Source organism: Canis aureus, chromosome 25 (assembly GCF_053574225.1).
Source record: "Canis aureus isolate CA01 chromosome 25, VMU_Caureus_v.1.0, whole genome shotgun sequence".
Classification (NCBI taxonomy): Eukaryota; Metazoa; Chordata; class Mammalia; order Carnivora; family Canidae; genus Canis; species Canis aureus.
In genome coordinates, this window is record NC_135635.1 from 25,983,923 (window position 1) to 26,002,443 (window position 18,521).

Genomic DNA, 18,521 nt, shown 5'->3' on the forward strand with positions numbered 1-18,521 from the left:
AGAGCAGGAAACTCTGTAGGCAGGCACTGTATCTTTACTTCCTCTACCAGGATGCTCAATATACATTAGTCAGAATGTGCTATGAATACTAAGTGACAGTTTCAGGAAATCCCTTGGGGTAAAGATTAAGAAAGTTCCCTTTTAGTTTTATCCCTGGAGTAATTGGAAATGTGGTGGAGGGGTCATGATGGGTGGTGCTGGTAGAGGAACCTGTAGGAGATTCTGGGAGAAGCACCTAGGGTGGAGTGGGGCTGCTTCTATCCTTGTTACAGGACTGATGAATGGGCTTCTTAGCTGGATCTGGGACTGGCCACCAAATCACCACAGGCTGGACTCCAGCAGTCTCTCGCCTCTTGCTAGCCAGGACCTCCTCCATACCTAGGATGCTGGAGAGCTTGGTAACCTCTAAATTAATCTCTTCCTGACAACAAAGTCTCCAACAAAGTCCCATTTAAGCCCCTAGTCCACTTCCTCACCATGCAGGGCCCCACTAGTCTTCCATTGTCCACCACAGCTTTTTCCCAGGATTCCAGCTGAGCCACCTCCTTCCTACTTTCACATTCTTCCCAGGCCTCTTCTGCCCTTTGGTACCAGCTCCCTGAGTCCCAGCCTGGTTAGTTCTCAGACTCCTGAGGACCCACCCCCATGAGGACCTTGCCTCCCCAGGACCTCAACTTCCTGAGGGCACCCTGTGAGCTCTGCTCCAAGTCCTGACTCTGCTTGGCTAAGTTCCTTCTCTGTCCATAGGTTTGTTTTGCACATTCTTCCTAAGTGTTTCTCCTCTGAGATGAAGCAGCTCTTAGGTAAGTGATTTGCCCCATTTGTAGAGTTGGCAGGAAAACTGAGACAGAGCCAGAGAATAAGAAGTCTGGGCTTGGAGTGCCACTGGCTGTGGAAGCCCTGTGGGGTTTGAGCAGACGGTGTTTCATGGCATCAGAACTAGACTTTGATTTGACTGGTGTAGAACCACTGCCCTGTGAGATTGAAAATGGCTCATAGGTTTGCTGGGCTCAGAGGGATTTGGAGGCTTACACTCTGTTCACCTCCAGATCAGAAATGGTCTCAGCTCTGATGAGTAAAATCTGAGTTAGGGGAAGTTATTCCTGATGCTTCACCTCCAGCGTCCTTCAACCTGTTTGTCCTGCCCTCCTTCTCGTCTTTTCCTTTCTGACCTGGTATAGAGCCACCTTCTTTTCATTTTTGTCTCTCCTGCAGGGCCTACCACAGAGAATGTTAAGACATATTCTTTGAATGAGTGAATATTCTTCTGCCTGACTGCTGCCTCCTTCATATTTTGCCTCACTTTCTCGCTGGAGATTCTGGAAGTCTCTGTGTTACATCTTATGGAGGACATTGGTGCGGACTTTGAAGATGAACAGGTCCAGTTTGATAAGGTGGTCCCCAACACCAGGGAAGATTTGAGGGGCTTCTACTGCAGGCTGAAGGAGCTTAATATTTTTACAGCTGCTGAAGGTATCTCTCTGCCTTTCTTATCTAATTTAAAAGAGTTGTGGTGGGGATGGATTATAGGCCAGGTAAAGGTGTAAGAGGAAAGATTACTAAAGTCCCCTGGGGTGTGGCTGCCTAGTGGTCATTAAAACACTGAGTCACCAAGAGGCAGTTTGCTGTTATCACAAAACATATTGGCAACTCTTTCATTTTGAAGGCCCTTTGAACCTTATACTGTTCTTTACTCTTCTAGACTACCCACCACCATGTACCGTGGGTGGTAGGCCAACACTAGAAGCCCAGAGAACACTTATCTGTGCATGACACCTTTTTTCTTGATTATATGTGGAAAATGTTGATTTCTAGGTTGTCTTTCTCTTGCCCTCGGGCTACATTATCGGTTCATGGGTTTTATATGCTTCTGGATGACGGGTACATTTTAACTTTAGTTTAGGCAAAATCATGTGGAAAGGCCAATTTCTTCACCAAGTATTCCAAAGTGATAAATGGGATTTCTGAAATATATTCATTTGGTTTATCTTTGTCCCTTTTTTCTTTGATTATTGCAGAAATCACAAAGTAGAGTGGAGATAGGAAAGAACTAGGGAAGATGGATGCAGAGTGTCCCTTAATGGTGGATGGTCTCTTTTGTAGAGTATGTTGCCTGAACTGGGGTGAGGCAACTGTAGGTGGTCTTGGTGGGGAAGTCCTATATAGATCTTTATTTGGGGAAGAGCTCAGGACTTGATAGAATTTTCACTTCCCTGCAATTAAACAAAACAAAAACAAAAACAAAACAAAACAAAACAAAACATGGGTACCTCTATGACTCACTTGGTTAAGCGTCTACCTTAGGCATCAAGCCCCATGTCAGGCTATCGGCTCAGCTGAGAGTCTGCTTCTCTCACTCCCTCTGTTTCACCTCCTTGCTTGTGCAGTGCAGCCTTTCTCTCTCTCTCTCTTTTTAAAGATTTTATTTATTTATTCATGAGAGACACAGAGAGAGAGAGAGGCAGAGACACAGGCAGAGGGAGAAGCAGGCTCCATGCAGGGAGCCTGATGTGGGACTCGATCCCGGGACTCCAGGATCATGCCCTGGGCCGAAGGCAGGCACCAAACCGCTGAGCCACCCTGGGATCCCCAGTCTTTCTTTCTCAATCTCTCTAATAAATAAATAAAATTAAAAACACAAAACAAAGCAAAACAATTATCTCTCCAAAGAAGATGGTAGTGGTGTGAAGCAGCTCCCTAGGGCTATTTGAAGAAGGAAGCCAAGTCTGGTGATATAGGATGGAGAGACAGATAGCTGAGTGCTTACAGCGGACAGAGAGGCACATTTAAAAATATAAAGGAACATAACCAGAGAGACAGTCGGTCTTTCCTAAGCCACCTGGTGTGCAGTGTATTACTGAGATTGTATATTGGGAGAAGGTTCATGAAAGAAGGCGCCATGGGCTGTGACCCCCCCTCCACTGCTAGTCTAAATGTGGAAACAGTATAGTGACGGATGGGACCACCGGATGGATCTCTAGATTCTGTGCTTACGAGAAAAGGGAGGATTTAGGGGAAAAAACAAATTGTTTAGTAAGGCTTCTTGGTAAAAAGGACTGTGAATCAGTGCTCCCCTATTTTATAGATGTAGTTTGGAAAATGAAGTGGACAGGTAGATGGATTTCCTTCTACTTCTTTATCCTGAGGAGGATTTTTATTAGGTGTTCTGCATTGGCAGGATTCAGAATTGAGAAAATGGAGTGGAGAATCATAAAGGGAAGTAGAGAAGAAAGTGAATTTCACTGTTGACATTAATGAATCCCATCACTTTCTAATCCCTTAATTGCTCACCCTTCCTGGCTTTTCTGGTTCTCTTTCTGCTTCCTATTTGGATAATCTCATTCTGGTTCTACCTGGTAGCCCATCTTGTTTCTGAAGACTTCTAGGAGCAGAAGCCCAGGCTTTTCTGATTTTCAAGTTGATCATCTTGTTTTGGTGTGATAGAAATATGACGAATTTCCAGCACTGGATTCTGACTGAATCTAAACCTATAAATGTTTCAGATCATGAATGATGAATATTGCATTTCAATCTGTCTTTTCTAAAATGATTCCAGAGGGACTAAGAAAAGGCACCTGTTCACAACCACCCCAGAATGATACTAGATAATACGGAATCTCTACAGCTTCTAGAGAAGCCCTGGCTATCTGATTGTTTACCCAATTAATGGTGCAATGCTCCTAGCATGCTATTGCAGTTAGTGGGATTCCATATATCTTGTGGGAGGAAACAAAATGTTTAATCTCCATCTACAGAGAAATTAGGCTCAATTTGGGTGAGTTTGGTTCACAAACAGTTGGTGTTGAGCCTGTTAGTTTGTATCAGGATGTGTTTTTTCACTGTTGGAATTCAGCCTCTGCCAGGCTAGGATGGGATTTGAGAGGTGTAGTGCTGGAGGTGGTAGTGTAGGTAGGTGAGTTGGAGGAGGTGGCTGTATTAACTCTTGGTCTAATGAGCAATTTGGGGGATGCCATGCCTTCAGGTTCAAGTCTTGGTTGTACCTAGTAAAATTTACTTGCAGAATTTGGCTTTCTAGGTTCATGGTGAGAAGATGAAGAAGATGTACCCTAAAGAGTTTTTATTTTAGAAAGGGAGACTAAGGCTTCTTCCAAGTCACATGTAAACAGAATACAGTACAATGTAAGAACATAGGTGGGAGGATGCCTGGTAAGTGATCTGTTTAGAGAGGTTGTTTTCACAGGACTCCTGGGAGATAAGTTGGGATATTTATTTTCTTTAGCATGAGCTGAATTTGGTTATTTCAACTTTCTTTTCAACCTTTTGGGGAAGTTATATGACCTTTCCTTCTCTTTCCCTAGAGAGAAGTTATACATTTATTATTATAGCAATGGTTTCTCTCTTTCCTGCACAGGCCAGGATAGATAAGAATTATTATCATTAGCATTGATATTATATATTAGTATATTGATCTGTATTAGTATCTGTAGCAAATATTTAACTGGAACTGTCTATTTGGACAAACTGGATTTACTGGCTTAGGTGTGGTAGAATTTGTTTTGTGGTTTGGGGAGGGGCATAGAAGGAAGGCCTAAAGAAGCTCTACTTATTGGATCATGGTCCAAGTGAAGATGTAGCTTGAAGTGATGTTTTCTTTGGAAACAGTTATGCACAATATCAAGATGGTTATAGTTTTATACAATATCAATTCCTGCCTCTTCCACACAATCTTTTCAGGCTGACCCTCAATGCACAGAAGATTCTCAGTAGTGTTGCCAACACTGGAAAATGTGGTCCTTATACCGTTCCCTTTCATCTACTAGTAAGCCAAGTGGGATCTAACATGCCTTTGCCTTGACTGTTTATTTCTTACTTAGCAATACACTTTCTTGTTCATAGTTTGTGTATCTTTTACTTATTTCAGCAGGTGGGAAGGTGTTCATGAAATGCACTAAATTTTAAGTTCCCAGAGAGGGGAATTCTGTATATGCCACTATTGTCTTTCACTGTGTATAACTGAGTGTGTGATGATTTGAAGATAGTGGTGGTGGTGTCACTAAATTAGAGGGAAGAAAAAACACTGCTTTTGCTTGAGTTCTTCTGCACAAAGAATCACTGTGGTGCCTGAATTTTATTATTTGCCTTTGTATTCATTATACTTAGTTGAAATATGATCTTTGATAGGTTGAATCCAGTCTTTCTCACTTAGAAACTTGTATAGTTTCTCCTTGAGAGACCATCTAATTTCTGTTTAGACCCAATGCAAAGTATACTGAACGAATCTGTGTAGTTATTTACAGACATTATAGGAAAAATGGTAGAAAATCCAGAAATATATTCAATGTTGGAGAGGATGTGGAGAAATTGAACAGCTTGTGCATTGCTGATGGAAATGTAAAATAGGGCAGTTGCTGTCAGGAAACAGTATGGTGTTTTCTCAATAAATTATATATACAATTACCACGTGATCCAGGAATCCCACTTCTGGGTATATATTCCAAGGATTTGAAAGCAGGGACTCACAAGATATTTTTAGACCCATATATTCATAACAGGATTATTCACAGCAGCCAATAGGTAAAACAATCAGCATGTCCATCAGTGGATAAACAGATAACCAAGATGTGGGATATATTCACAATAGAATATTATTTAACCTTACAGAAAAGGACATTCTGACACATGCTGCAACATGGATGAACCTTGAAGACATTATGCCAAGTGAAATAAAGCTGTCACAAGAGGATAATATTGTACATTTTTCCACTTACATGAGGCACCTAGAGAAGTCAAATTCATAGGGATAGGAAGTAGAATGGTGGTTGCCAAGGGCTGCAGGGAGGAAAGAATGGGGATTTACTGTTTAATGGGTACAGAGTTTCAGGTGAGGAAGATAAACAAGTTCTATAAAAGGGTGGTGGTGATGGTTGCATAACTGTGTGAAGATGAGGCCATGTTGGACCATGTATTTTAAAATCTCAAAACCCACTCTGAAGCCCTCCTAACCTTTTCTTGCTTTCCTTTTCTAGGTAGCACTGATTGCTAATCTAACTCAATATATGTTCTTATTATTAATTTGGGTTTTTTTTGTTGTTTTTTTGTTTTTTTTGCTTTCTACTGCAAAAATGTTGGAATTCAGCCTCTGAAGCAACTTCAGTAAAGGGATGTGTATGTTCTACTTTGGTTTATCCGTAGTACAAAATAAATAGGGAGCAACTTGTTGAATGAATACATGAAGGACCATGATTGGACAGACTTTACACAAAAAGAGAAAAATGGGGAAATTACATATATCGTTTTATTTTGTGTACTACTTTTTTTACCCTTCAACTTGTGACTCAGATCCAGTTTTATGCTGGCTTTCATTCTGTTTACCTTTTCATACATATTCTGACCTGTTCCCAATACAAAATGGTTGGTTACACATACACCACACTTACTACTATTTCAAACTAATGCCCTGAACTCAAAGCTTTTACACTTATATTCCTGACTGCCCCCTACTAGAGTCCAGGGCTGCTTGAATTAGGACTTCAGAAACTCTGGGGAAGCCCAGCTCTCCAAAAGACTTTATACATGTTTATTTTAGAGCTCTGGTTTGATTGGCTCTGGAGCTTCATTGCCCTGAAATTTGAAGGAAGATGAGAGTATTTATACACTTTGGGATCAAGAAGGAGCTGTGCTTGGATACAGAGAATTAACGTAATCTTTGGAGATGTTGCATTTATAGTCCATGTTTCTGAAACTTTGAGAACTTGAAAACAATTATTTAATGGCACCATTAGCTTTCACCTCAAGTCTTTCTCAAACTTCTATCAACGCAACTCTTATCCAAACTACCTTTGAGTCTATTCAGGAGGAAACACAAGGCCAAATTCCTGTTTGGCAGGAGTATTAACGTCCTACCATGGAAAATAGTGGAAGTTACTGCCTTGTAAAAATGTTTTGAAAAATAAAAGTCCAGAGTGAGGGCAGTACCCTTCTCAGAGACAGGAAAGTGAACACAATGATCTCTAGGATGGAAGAGAGTTGGTGGGGCTGGCTGGGAAAGCAAGACAGCCTACAATTTAGGGAGTGGATTGTTGGATTTGACAGGAGTTCTTCCAGGCAACATGGGATGGAATTTTTGTTTTGAAGTTTGGAAGGAGCTCAGACACTGATACAAACACAGGGAGAAGGAGTGAAGGAAGGGGAAGCTGGAGGCATTATGGAATTTATATATGCTGCCTTTATGTTCCATGGCCCCTCTCTGCATTTCTTGAACCACCTCCCCTGTGGTAAGCACCTCCTTTGGGAGAAACTGTTTCCTACTTAAACTGAGATTCACAGGCCCAGGGCCTTCATTTGCAAATGTCCTCTGGATATTCTTGAAATAGATAATAGTGGACATTCTAGTCTCTTGTTTATACCTCTATTTGGCCCTTTCTCTCTTTCCAAAAAACCCCAAACAACCTTTCAGAAGAAAGATTCCTAGAAAGGAATCTCAAGATATAGTAGTTAATATGTACATCTATATATTCATTTTCTCTGTCCTAAATGCCTCTTTTGGTTTCTTGATACAATTATGAGCATATCCTTGTCCTGGGTAGTGAGGGTCGGAGATGGGAGTGTGGAATCCAGAATGAAGATGCGTATAGATCCTGGCCCATTGTTCTGGAAGCTTTTAGACTATTAAGGCATTTAAGGAACACATTAATGACACTAGCTGACAGAAAGCAAAAGTTAGTTTCAGGAGACCATCAGAACAGGCTATAAGTGCTGATGGGAAGGAGAGGAAGGCTGGAGATGAGGATCAGTTAGGACGGCTTAGGAAAGCCTTCAAAATGCAGGTTGGGGAAAGGTTGTAGAATATGGCTGAGAGAGTCTGCAAGGTCAAGATAGGACAAAAAGGAGTGAGGAGGGCATCCCTTTCTTTGTTCCCTGAAGTGAGAACCTCTGCCTTATGGCATCCTACTTGTATTATAGGGCTTGAGCATGACATCTTCCAAAAGTATGGACTCTCTAACTGGGCATGGGTGGTTGGTTGCCTATAATCCAAGGCATCCTGATATTCTTTTTATTATAATAAATTTATTTTTTATTGGTGTTCAATTTACCAACATACAGAATAACGCCCAGTGCTCATCCCGTCAAGTGCCCCCCTCAGTGCCCGTCACCCAGTCACCCCCACTCCCCTCCAACCTCCCTTTCCACCACCCCTAGTTCGTTTCCCAGAGTTAGGAGTCTTTATGTTCTGTCTCCCTTTCTGATATTTCCCACACATTTCTTCTCCCTTCCCTTATATTCCCTTTCACTATTATTTATATTCCCCAAATGAATGAGAACATACACTGTTTGTCCTTCTCCGATTGACTTATTTCACTCAGCATAATACCTTCCAGTTCCATCCATGTTGAAGCAAATGGTGGGTATTTGTCGTTTCTAATGGCTGAGGAATATTCCATTGTATACATAAACCACATCTTCTTTATCCATTCATCTTTCGATGGACACCGAGGCTCCTTCCACAGTTTGGCTATTGTGGACATTGCTGCTAGAAACATCGGGGTGCAGGTGTCCCGGCGTTTCATTGCATCTGAATCTTTGGGGTAAATCCCCAACAGTGCAATTGCTGGGTCGTAGGGCAGGTCTATTTGTAACTCTTTGAGGAACCTCCACACAGTTTTCCAGAGTGGCTGCACCAGGTCACATTCCCACCAACAGTGCAAGAGGGTTCCCTTTACTCTCCGCATCCTCTCCAACATTTGTTGTTTCCTGCCTTGTTAATTGTCCCCATTCTCACTGGTGTGAGGAGGTATCTCATTGTGGTTTTGATTTCTATTTCCCTGATGGCAAGTGATGCAGAGCATTTTCTCATGTGCATGTTGGCCATGTCTATGTTTTCCTCTGTGAGATTTCTCTTCATGTCTTTTGCCCATTTCATGATTGGATTGTTTGTTTCTTTGCTGTTGAGTTTAATAAGTTCTTTATAGATCTTGGAAACTAGCCCTTTATCTGATACGTCATTTGCAAAGCATCCTGATATTCTTAAACAAGTGTCCTCAAAGGCAAGCAATTCTTTATCACTTATGTGTGGTTTATACTTGCCATAAATTATGTATGGTCAAGGTTATCACAGTTATTTTCCCCTTCTCATTATCCATTTTGCTCACCTTCCACAAGAAATCTAGTTATGTATATCTTTACCTGATCCAGGTTTATAAAGTTTCCTTGGCTATGAAATCTTTATTTCAATGTGTAGTAGATAGGCATTCTGGATTACGGGCTCTTTCTTTCTCTTCTTGGTGTGGTCATTTGTTCCACAAATACTTATTGAGCACCTACCTCAAAGTCTGATGGAGGAGACTTGTAGCTGACCTGGAATTTGGATACAGTAGGATCAATGGAACATGGGGAAGCCCCAGTGCTCTAAGAACACAAACGAATGGCAGCATTAGGGTCAGGGGAGGTTTCTTGGGGAAGCACTCTTGAGCTGGGAACTGAAAGAGAAGTTGGGGGGCAGGTAAGTGAAGGGGCCACGAAGGTATTAGAGGGAAGAGAACAGAGTGAGTGTAGGATTTCACAGCTGGGGTAGGAACTGGGCAGGGGGAGAGGCTGGAGGAATAAGCACAGGTTGGATGATGAAGGAAGGAAGGGGTATGAAGGAAAGGTAGTAGTGGGAACCATGGAAGGGTCTGAAGCCTGGGGGCTGTGTGTGAGACACCTCAAATAATGTAGAAAGATTCCATAAGTTAAGAACTGAGCCTCCTTATCTATCTCATGTGCTTGTTGTTAATCATAACATTGGAACTGGTGAGTGGTAAATAAGGAGTCTAGATGGATTTGCAGAGAGAAGGTCTGACCCATAACCCAGGATCAATTTTGACTTGAATTTTCTGTCTTTAAAACCCTCTGACAGCATTTCCTAAAATTATCTCAAAATAAAAGGCTGAATAGAGAGGAGAGTGGAGGCTGCATGACTGTTCTTTCTGTTCTCCACTACTCATTTCTGGGGCTTTTCTGTGAATTGCTCACCTAAAACCTTGCTCCCCTTGAGAAGGGGACCATTTGAATAGCAAAAGGAGATAAAAGGGAATAGGGAACCACATTCAGGATTTCCTCATTAAGAAAACATTCAGACAACAGTTTGAGTGTTAACAATAACTCCTTGTGAAAATTAATAGTGACATGTGAGTGTCTTAATACAAGCTCACAGAGCAGGACAGGGTCTCCAGGCCCCTGGCAGCTGACATCATAGATGGCACAGGGTGTGTACAGAGAGCACAGTGTGGCCAGTGAGGAGAAGAAGTGAGCTCACCTCTCTCCTGGAACCCAGAGAGGAAGGAGACAGGGAATTGTTTAGGTTGTGAGCTACTGAACCAGGTGACTCATTTCTTTTCTCCCTAGCCATCACACTCATAATTGTGGACATAAAAATGGTAGTGAATTTTGCCTGGGTGCTTTGGGTGAGGTTTATTGAATGTTAGAATTCACAAAACCACCTTCCTGGCTCCTCTCCTTTCTCAGTCCCGGACCTGGGTGGTGCTGCCCCGATTTCTCCAGTGTTTCTTTCCCAGACAGCCTGGTCCTCTCCTTCTTGCAGGTGGTTATGAAGGCCCTGCTCCTTTGTCCCTCCTACTCTCTGTTCACAGCACCCTTGTGGTCCTAGGTGGGTAAAGGGAAGGGGTGGACTGTACATTCTTGGCCATCAGTACAGTTGAATGGATGATGCAAAATGAGGAGAAGTGAGGGCAAAATAACATCTAATCTTGGGTAGTACATTTTGAGGCTAAGAGCCTTAAGACCGAGAGACCAATATATATATTTTAAACTCTGATTATATATAAAGTGTCTGTAATTGCAACGAGGCCCTGTAGTCGACAATTAATGTGTCATAACTCATTCTTAAGCACTGTGCACACATCCTGAGTGTGAATCCTTGCACAATAGATACATGCCCTATTGTGTCTTACCTCCTAATTAGTATATGAAGCTACATGACTTATGAAATCAAATGGGATTATATCATGTTGTATGTAAAAAAGGAGAATGCTGGGATGCCTCAGTGGCTCATGTGAATGAGAGTATGAATTTTGATATAAGCTTAGGTCTTGATCTCTGGATTGTGAGCTCCGGCCCTATATTGGGCTCCACGCTAGGCATGGTACCTACTGAAAAAGAAAATTAAAAAAAAAAAGTGGAACATTGGGAGGTCTTTGGTACTTTTTCTGAGGGGAAAACAGGATTGATTTTTCTATGATATCTTTTAGTGTCAGTTCCTGTGATACTTGGGCTGTAACAAGTTACATGCAACTTCTGGGTTTTGGTTGGTTGATTAAACATCATTGTTCAGTACATATTTATTGCTTCCGTAGGCATTATGAAAGGATACCAGAAGAAATATGAAGCAGACGCTTTGAAGCCTGAACAATAGACCTCGGCAGCCCCAACCCAACTTGGCTTAATTCCGTCTCAATGAACCAAAGCCAATACTCTTGGCTCCCTGGCCTTGCTACAACTCTCTGATCCTTAGAATATTCTTCAATTCCAGCTAGAATGCTGTGTCAGGCTCTTCAGAATTTTTTTCAAAAGCTGGTGCAGAGACCTGAGGTGAAGAAACTGGGCGATAAAGATGAGCAAGTCAGAAGCTTGAACACTCTGGATTTAGTGGCCGTGGGTTTGGACTACACAGTGGATATAAGTGTGTATTTCCTGGCTAGTGAGGTGGCTAGAGATCAAGCAGGACCATCCATCATGATCAGCTTTTTGGTAGCCGGCCTAGCTTCACTGCTGGCTGGGCTGTGCTATGCAGAGTTTGGTGCTCGGGTTCCCCACTCTGGCTCTTCATATCTCTATACCTATGTCACTGTAGGTGAACTTGGGGCTTTTGTCACTGGCTGGAACCTCATCCTCTCCTTTTTTGCCTATACAGCTATTGTGATCCGTGTCTGGACCTTAGCTTTAAACAACCTTTTCAGGATCCAGAACTCTCAGACTCTGGATGGGAGCATCGTATCACATGTTTCTCGTTTCTTTGCAGAAAATCTAGGTCTCTTCTTTGTGGGCCTTCTGTTGTTGCTCGTGGAATTGCTAACCCAGAACGTTAGTCAGCTTTCCCTAGTTGCCAAAGTGTTCACATCATTGAACCTTTTGGTTGTCAGTTTTGTCACCATCTCTGGCTTCATGAAGGGGGACCTGCACAACTGGAAGCTCACAGAAGAGGACTACATAAAGGCTGGACTCAATGACACCTTTAGCTTGGGCCTTCTGGGCTCTGGAGGATTCGTGCCTTTTGGCTTCCAGGGGATTCTCCGTGGAGCTGCTACTTGTTTCTATGCATTTATAGGTTTTGAATATATTGTTGCCCAAGTACAAAAAGCTAAGAATCCTGAGCATTCCATCCCCATGAGCATTATGATCTCATTGTTGATCTGTTTTTTAATGCATTGTGGCGTCTCTGTAGCACTTACGCTTATGGTGCCTTACTACCAGCTCCAACCTGGAAGCACCTTGCCTGAGGCATTTCTCCATATTGGCTGGGTCCCTGCCTACTATGCTGTAACTTTTGGATTTTTCTTTAGTCTTTCTGACAGCTTCTTGAGCTATATGTTCCCCATAGGTGAGGTGATACACATGATGGCAAAGGATGGCCTCCTGTACCCTGTCCTTGCCAGGATCCAAACTGGCAAATACACACGCATTGTGGCCACTGTGATCATCGGCATTACTGCAGCAGTCATAGCATTTTTTCTTGGACTCACAGATCTTTTGGACCTCATGTCAGTTTTGGCCCTGCTAGATTACTCCCTGGTAGCTTTTTGTGTTCTCATTGTCAGGTATCAGCCTGAGAGGAAGAATGGGGAAAATGAAGCACAGGTGCAAGAGGAGAATGAGGGAAACGAAGTTACTTGTGGTCTCATCCCCAGGTGTCAGCCTGAGAGGAGAAATAAGGGAAATGAAGGAGAGATGCAGGAGGAGAATGAAGGAAATAAAGTGCAGGTGCAGGAGGAGAATGAGGGAAATGAAGTGCAAGTGCAGGAGGAAAATGAGAGAAATGAAGCACAGGTTCAACAGGAGAAAGGATCTGCAGCAGAGAAGCTAACTCCACAGGGACTATTTTTTCCAGGCAGCCCCACCCCCACCCCACTCTCTGGCCGGGTTGTCTCTGTTTGCTCCTCACTGCTTGCTCTGCTGCTGACTCTTCTCTGCCTGGTGCTGACCCAGTGGTCAGATCTGCTTTCTGGAGACCCAGGGTGGATCACAGTGGTTGTGCTGCTCCTGGTGCTCATCACTGGGATCACTGGGATCATCTGGAGACAGCCACAGAGCACTACTCCTCTTCACTTTCAGGTACCTGGTCTGCCTCTCCTCCCACTCCTGAGCATCTTTTTGAATGTTTGCCTTATGATGCAGATGACCGCTGGCCCCTGGGCTCTATCTGGTGTCTGGATGCTGATTGGGTTTGTTATCTACTTCAGCTATGGGATCCAGAAGAGCTTTAAGAATACAAACAGTAGGGACAGCCCCAGTGGTGCAGCGGTTTAGCACCTCCTGCAGCCGGGGGTGTGATCCTGGAGACCTAGGATTGAGTCCCCTGTCGGCTCCCTGCATGGAGCCTGTTTCTCCCTCTGCCTGTGTCTCTGCCTCTCTCTCTCTCTCTGTGTCTCTATGAATAAATAAATAAAAATTTTAAAAAATCATAAAAAAAGAATACAAACATTAGACCTTGAACTCGGCAGTGCCAATACATATTTGGCTTGACATCATCGCACCTGAAAGCAGTATGGTTCCCTACACAGTAATGGAAAGCACACCTGAACGTATGGAAATCTAGAGTTCCTATCAGATATTTGTGGGGAACACTAATAGAGCTCTATATTTATGATAGAAGGAAGGATGTGTCTTTGCTCTTTCTCTCTCTTTTTTTTACTTTCTACTTTTCAATTTTGTCTATAGCTGCTTATTGGCTTTTACAAAGTTAATGTTAAATGAAATTTGAAAAAGTGTTTTCTTTGAGAAACACTACCTATCTTACTAAAGCTGTTCTGAAAGCTAGAAAGGGATGGAATACTTCAAAACTCGTTCTATGAGGTCAGCATCACCTGAATTCCAAAACCAGACAAAGACCCCACCAAAAAAGAGAATTATAGGCCATATCCCGGAGGAACACAGTTGCAAAAATTCTCAACAAGATACTAGCCAATGGGATCCAACAATACTTAAGAAGATTATTCACCATGACCAAGTGGGATTTATCCCCAGGATGCAAGGCTGGTTCAACACTCATAAAACAATCAAGGTGATAGATCATATCAACAAGAGGAAAAAACAAGAACCATATCATCCTCTCAATAGATGCAGAGAAAGCATTTGACAAAATAGAGCATCCATTCCTGATCAAAACTCTTCAGAGTGTAGGGATAGAGGGAACATTCCTGAGCATCTTAAAAGCCATCTACAGAAAGCCCACAGAAAATATAATTCTCAATGGGGAAACACTGGGAGCCTTTCCTCTAAGATCAGGAACAAGACAAGGATGTCCATTCTCACCACTGCTATTCAACATAGTACTAGAAGTCCTAGCCTCAGCAATCAGACAACAAAAAGAAATAAAAGGCATTCGAATTGGCAAAGAAATCAAACTCTCCCTCTTCGCCAATGACATGATACTCTACATAGAAAACCCAAAAGACTCCACCCCGAGATTGCTAGAACTCATACAGCAATTCGGCACTGTGGCAGGATACAAAATCAATGCCTAGAAATCAGGGGCATTTCTATACACTGAGACTGAAGAAAGAGAAATTAAGGAATCAATCTCATTTACAAATGCACCCAAAAGCATAAGATACCTAGGAATAAACCTAACCAAAGAGGTAAAGGATCTATACCTTAAAAACTCCAGAACACTTCTGATAGAAATTGAAGAAGAGACACAGAGATGGAAAAATATTCCATGCTCATGGATTGGAAGAATTAATATTGCAAAAATGTCAATGCTACCCAGGGCAATTTTCACATTCAATGCAGTCCCTATCAAAATACCATGGACTTTCTTCAGAGAGTTGGAACAAATAATCTTAAGATTTGTGTGGAATTAGAAAAGACCCTGAATAGCCAGGGGAATATTGAAAAGAAAACCAGAGCTGGGGGCATCACAATGCCAGATTTCAAGTTGTACTACAAAGCCGTGTGATCATCAATACAGTGTGGTACTGGCACAGAAACAGACATATAGATCAACAGAACAGAAGAGAGAACCCAGAAATGGGCCCTCAACTCTATGGTCAACTAATATTTGACGAAGCAGGAAAGAATGTCCGCTGGAAAAAGGACAGTCTCTTCAATAAATGGTACTGGGAAAACTGGACAGCCATGTGCAGAAGAATGAAACTAGACCATTCTCTTACACCATACACAGAGATAAACTCAAAATGGATGAAACATCTAAATTTGAGACAAGAATCCATCAAAATCCTAGAGGAGAACATAGGCAACACCCTTTTTGAGGTGTTGAAGTTTGGCCACAGCAACTTCTTGCAAGATACATCTATGAAGGCAAGGGAAACAAAAGCAAAAATGAACTATTGGGACTTCATCAAGATAAGAAGCTTCTGCACAGCAAAGAAACAGTCAACAAAACTAAAAGACAACCTACAGAATGGGAGAAGATATTTGCAAATGACCTATCAGATAAAGGACTAGTATCCAAGAATAAAGAATTAAACTCAACCTCAAAGAAACAAACAATCCAATCATGAAATGGGCAAAACACATGAACAGAAATTTAACCAAAGAAGACAGACATGGCCAACAAGCACATGAGAAAATGCTCTGCATCATTTGCCATCAGGGAAATACAAATCAAAACCACAATGAGATACCACCTCACACCAGTGAGAATGGGGAAAATGAACAAGGCAGGAAACCACAAATGTTGGAGAGGATGTGGAGAAAGGGAGAAAGGAGAAACCCTCCTGTACTGTTGGTGGGAATGTGAACTGTGCTTATTGGCATATGTGCTTATATGTACAGCCACTCTGGAAAACCTCCTTTGTGGAGGTTCCTCAAAGAGTTAAAAATAGATCTGCCCTATGACCCAGCATTTGCACTGCTGGGGATTTACCCCAAAGATACAGATGCAGTGAAAAACCAAGACACCTGCACCCCAATATTTATAGCAGCAATGTCCACAATAGCCAAACTGTGGAAGGAGCTTCAGTGTCCATTGAAAGGTGAATGGATAAAGAAGATGTGGTCTATGTATACACCATGTGTGTAGATGAGGGGGGAGGAAACAAAGACGTCCTTTGAACACACACCTTCATTTAATGTAGCATTTAGATTAAAATGCCATTATTAATTTTTTCACAGAGGGAAATCTAAATGAATCATTTCAAAATTACATGTATATCAAATGTTTACTTTAAGAATCTTAACAGTTATGTCCATTGTACCTGAAGAAATCTGAAATAAGAAAATATCATACCAGTTATCTGTGTATCTTTCTTTTCTTCTTCTTCTTTTTTTTTCTTTTTTTTTTTGTTCCTGATTATAGTCATAGGTAAGGAGTATAACCTGTTCACTTCCTAGGGCATCCAGCTGGTGGCCAGGAATACAACGAGCATTTAATAAATTCATGTTAAATTAAATTGAGCCTTACATATTGATTGGTACCAAAAATTCTCCTTTTCCTTCAGACTAACATTGTGCTACTTCTTTAAGTCTATTCTCTGGGGGACTTCCTTGACAAACAGCATTTCTCTCCATTCAGAACCATATCCGTACTCAGCAGCTAGAACTGTCCCCAGACACTTGTAGTTTTGCCTTTGTGTGGCTATGCCTGAGTTCTGGTGACTGTCCTGTCTGTTTCATTACAGTGGAATCATGCTCAGGGCCAGGGATAGGTTCTCCCCTTCCTCTAGAACCAGCGGTAAGCAGAGTGTTCATTCGAAGAGCAACAGGGAAAATAAGTCCTGAGGCAGGAGGATGCCTGATATAACGTTCCTTGGTCCTGCTCTATCTCTTCCCATGGGATGTGGGAGGGGATCGAAGGAGTGAAATTGATAGAAACCCCAACCTACTCTACCTGGCTCCAGGGAGTCCCTGGAGATGAGACTGGCTCCAGTGTGAGCACAACAGGCATTCTTCTTGATGCATCAGTTTTATGCTTTGGTATATGAGAGCCAGTGTTTTTCTGCTGTAATTATGTATGGGGCCCACGCTGGGAGGGAGGGAGGGAAGCTACTTTCTTACTTGCTGAATTTCTCCTCTTCCCAACAGGAAGTAGGTGGTTGCAGGGAAAATCATTCGAGCCAGGATTACCCATATATTTACCTACTACTTTATTTTTTTTTTTTTTTTTTTTTGTTCTTTTTTTTTTTTTTTTTTTTTTTTTTTTTTTTTTTGCATGTGTCTGCCTTTTTATTGGTGTTCAATTTACTAACATACAGAATAACACCCAGTGCCCGTCACCCATTCACTCCCACCCCCCGCCCTCCTCCCCTTCTACCACCCCTAGTTCGTTTCCCAGAGTTAGGAGTCTTTATGTTCTGTCTCCCTTTCTGATATTTCCCACACATTTCTTCTCCCTTCCCTTATTTTCCCTTTCACTATTATTTATATTCCCCAAATGAATGAGAACATATAATGTTTGTCCTTCTCCGACTGACTTACTTCACTCAGCATAATACCCTCCAGTTCCATCCACGTTGAAGCAAATGGTGGGTATTTGTCATTTCTAATAGCTGAGTAATATTCCATTGTATACATAAACCACATCTTCTTTATCCATTCATCTTTCGTTGGACACCGAGGCTCCTTCCACAGTTTGGCTATCGTGGCCATTGCTGCTAGAAACATCGGGGTGCAGGTGTCCCGGCGTTTCACTGCATCTGTATCTTTGGGGTAAATCCCCAACAGTGCAATTGCTGGGTCGTAGGGCAGGTCTATTTTTAACTGTTTGAGGAACCTCCACACAGTTTTCCACAGTGGCTGCACCAGTTCACATTCCCACCAACAGTGTAAGAGGGTTCCCTTTTCTCCACATCCTCTCCAACATTTGTTGTTTCCTGCCTTGTTAATTTTTCCCATTCTCACTGGTGTGAGGTGGTATCTCATTGTGGTTTTGATTTGTATTTCCCTGATGGCAAGTGATGCAGAGCATTTTCTCATGTGCATGTTGGCCATGTCTATGTCTTCTTCTGTGAGATTTCTGTTCATGTCTTTTGCCCATTTCATGATTGGATTGTTTGTTTCTTTGGTGTTGAGTTTAATAAGTTCTTTATAGATCTTGGAAACTAGCCCTTTATCTGATATGTCATTTGCAAATATCTTCTCCCATTCTGTAGGTTGTCTTTGAGTTTTGTTGACTGTATCCTTTGCTGTGCAAAAGCTTCTTATCTTGATGAAGTCCCAATAGTTCATTTTTGCTTTTGTTTCTTTTGCCTTCGTGGATGTATCTTGCAAGAAGTTACTATGGCCGAGTTCAAAAAGGGTGTTGCCTGTGTTCTTCTCTAGGATTTTGATGGAATCTTGCCTCACATTTAGATCTTTCATCCATTTTGAGTTTATCTTTGTGTATG

The 18,521-nt window shown here is 42.1% G+C and overlaps 1 pseudogene across 2 annotated transcripts; it reads left to right on the top strand.

Annotated features, from left to right (window-relative positions):
- Positions 1-1,178: 1,178 nt before the first annotated feature.
- On the top strand, positions 1,179-16,417 carry LOC144297107 (cationic amino acid transporter 3 pseudogene; annotated as a pseudogene). 2 transcript variants are annotated; one of them, XR_013364168.1, is made up of 2 exons: positions 1,179-1,473; positions 11,313-16,417. The product of XR_013364168.1 is annotated as a cationic amino acid transporter 3 pseudogene, transcript variant X1 (transcript). The 2 variants fall into 2 exon arrangements; XR_013364169.1 differs by lacking the exon at positions 1,179-1,473 and adding an exon at positions 10,230-10,320.
- The last annotated feature ends 2,104 nt before the right edge of the window (positions 16,418-18,521 follow it).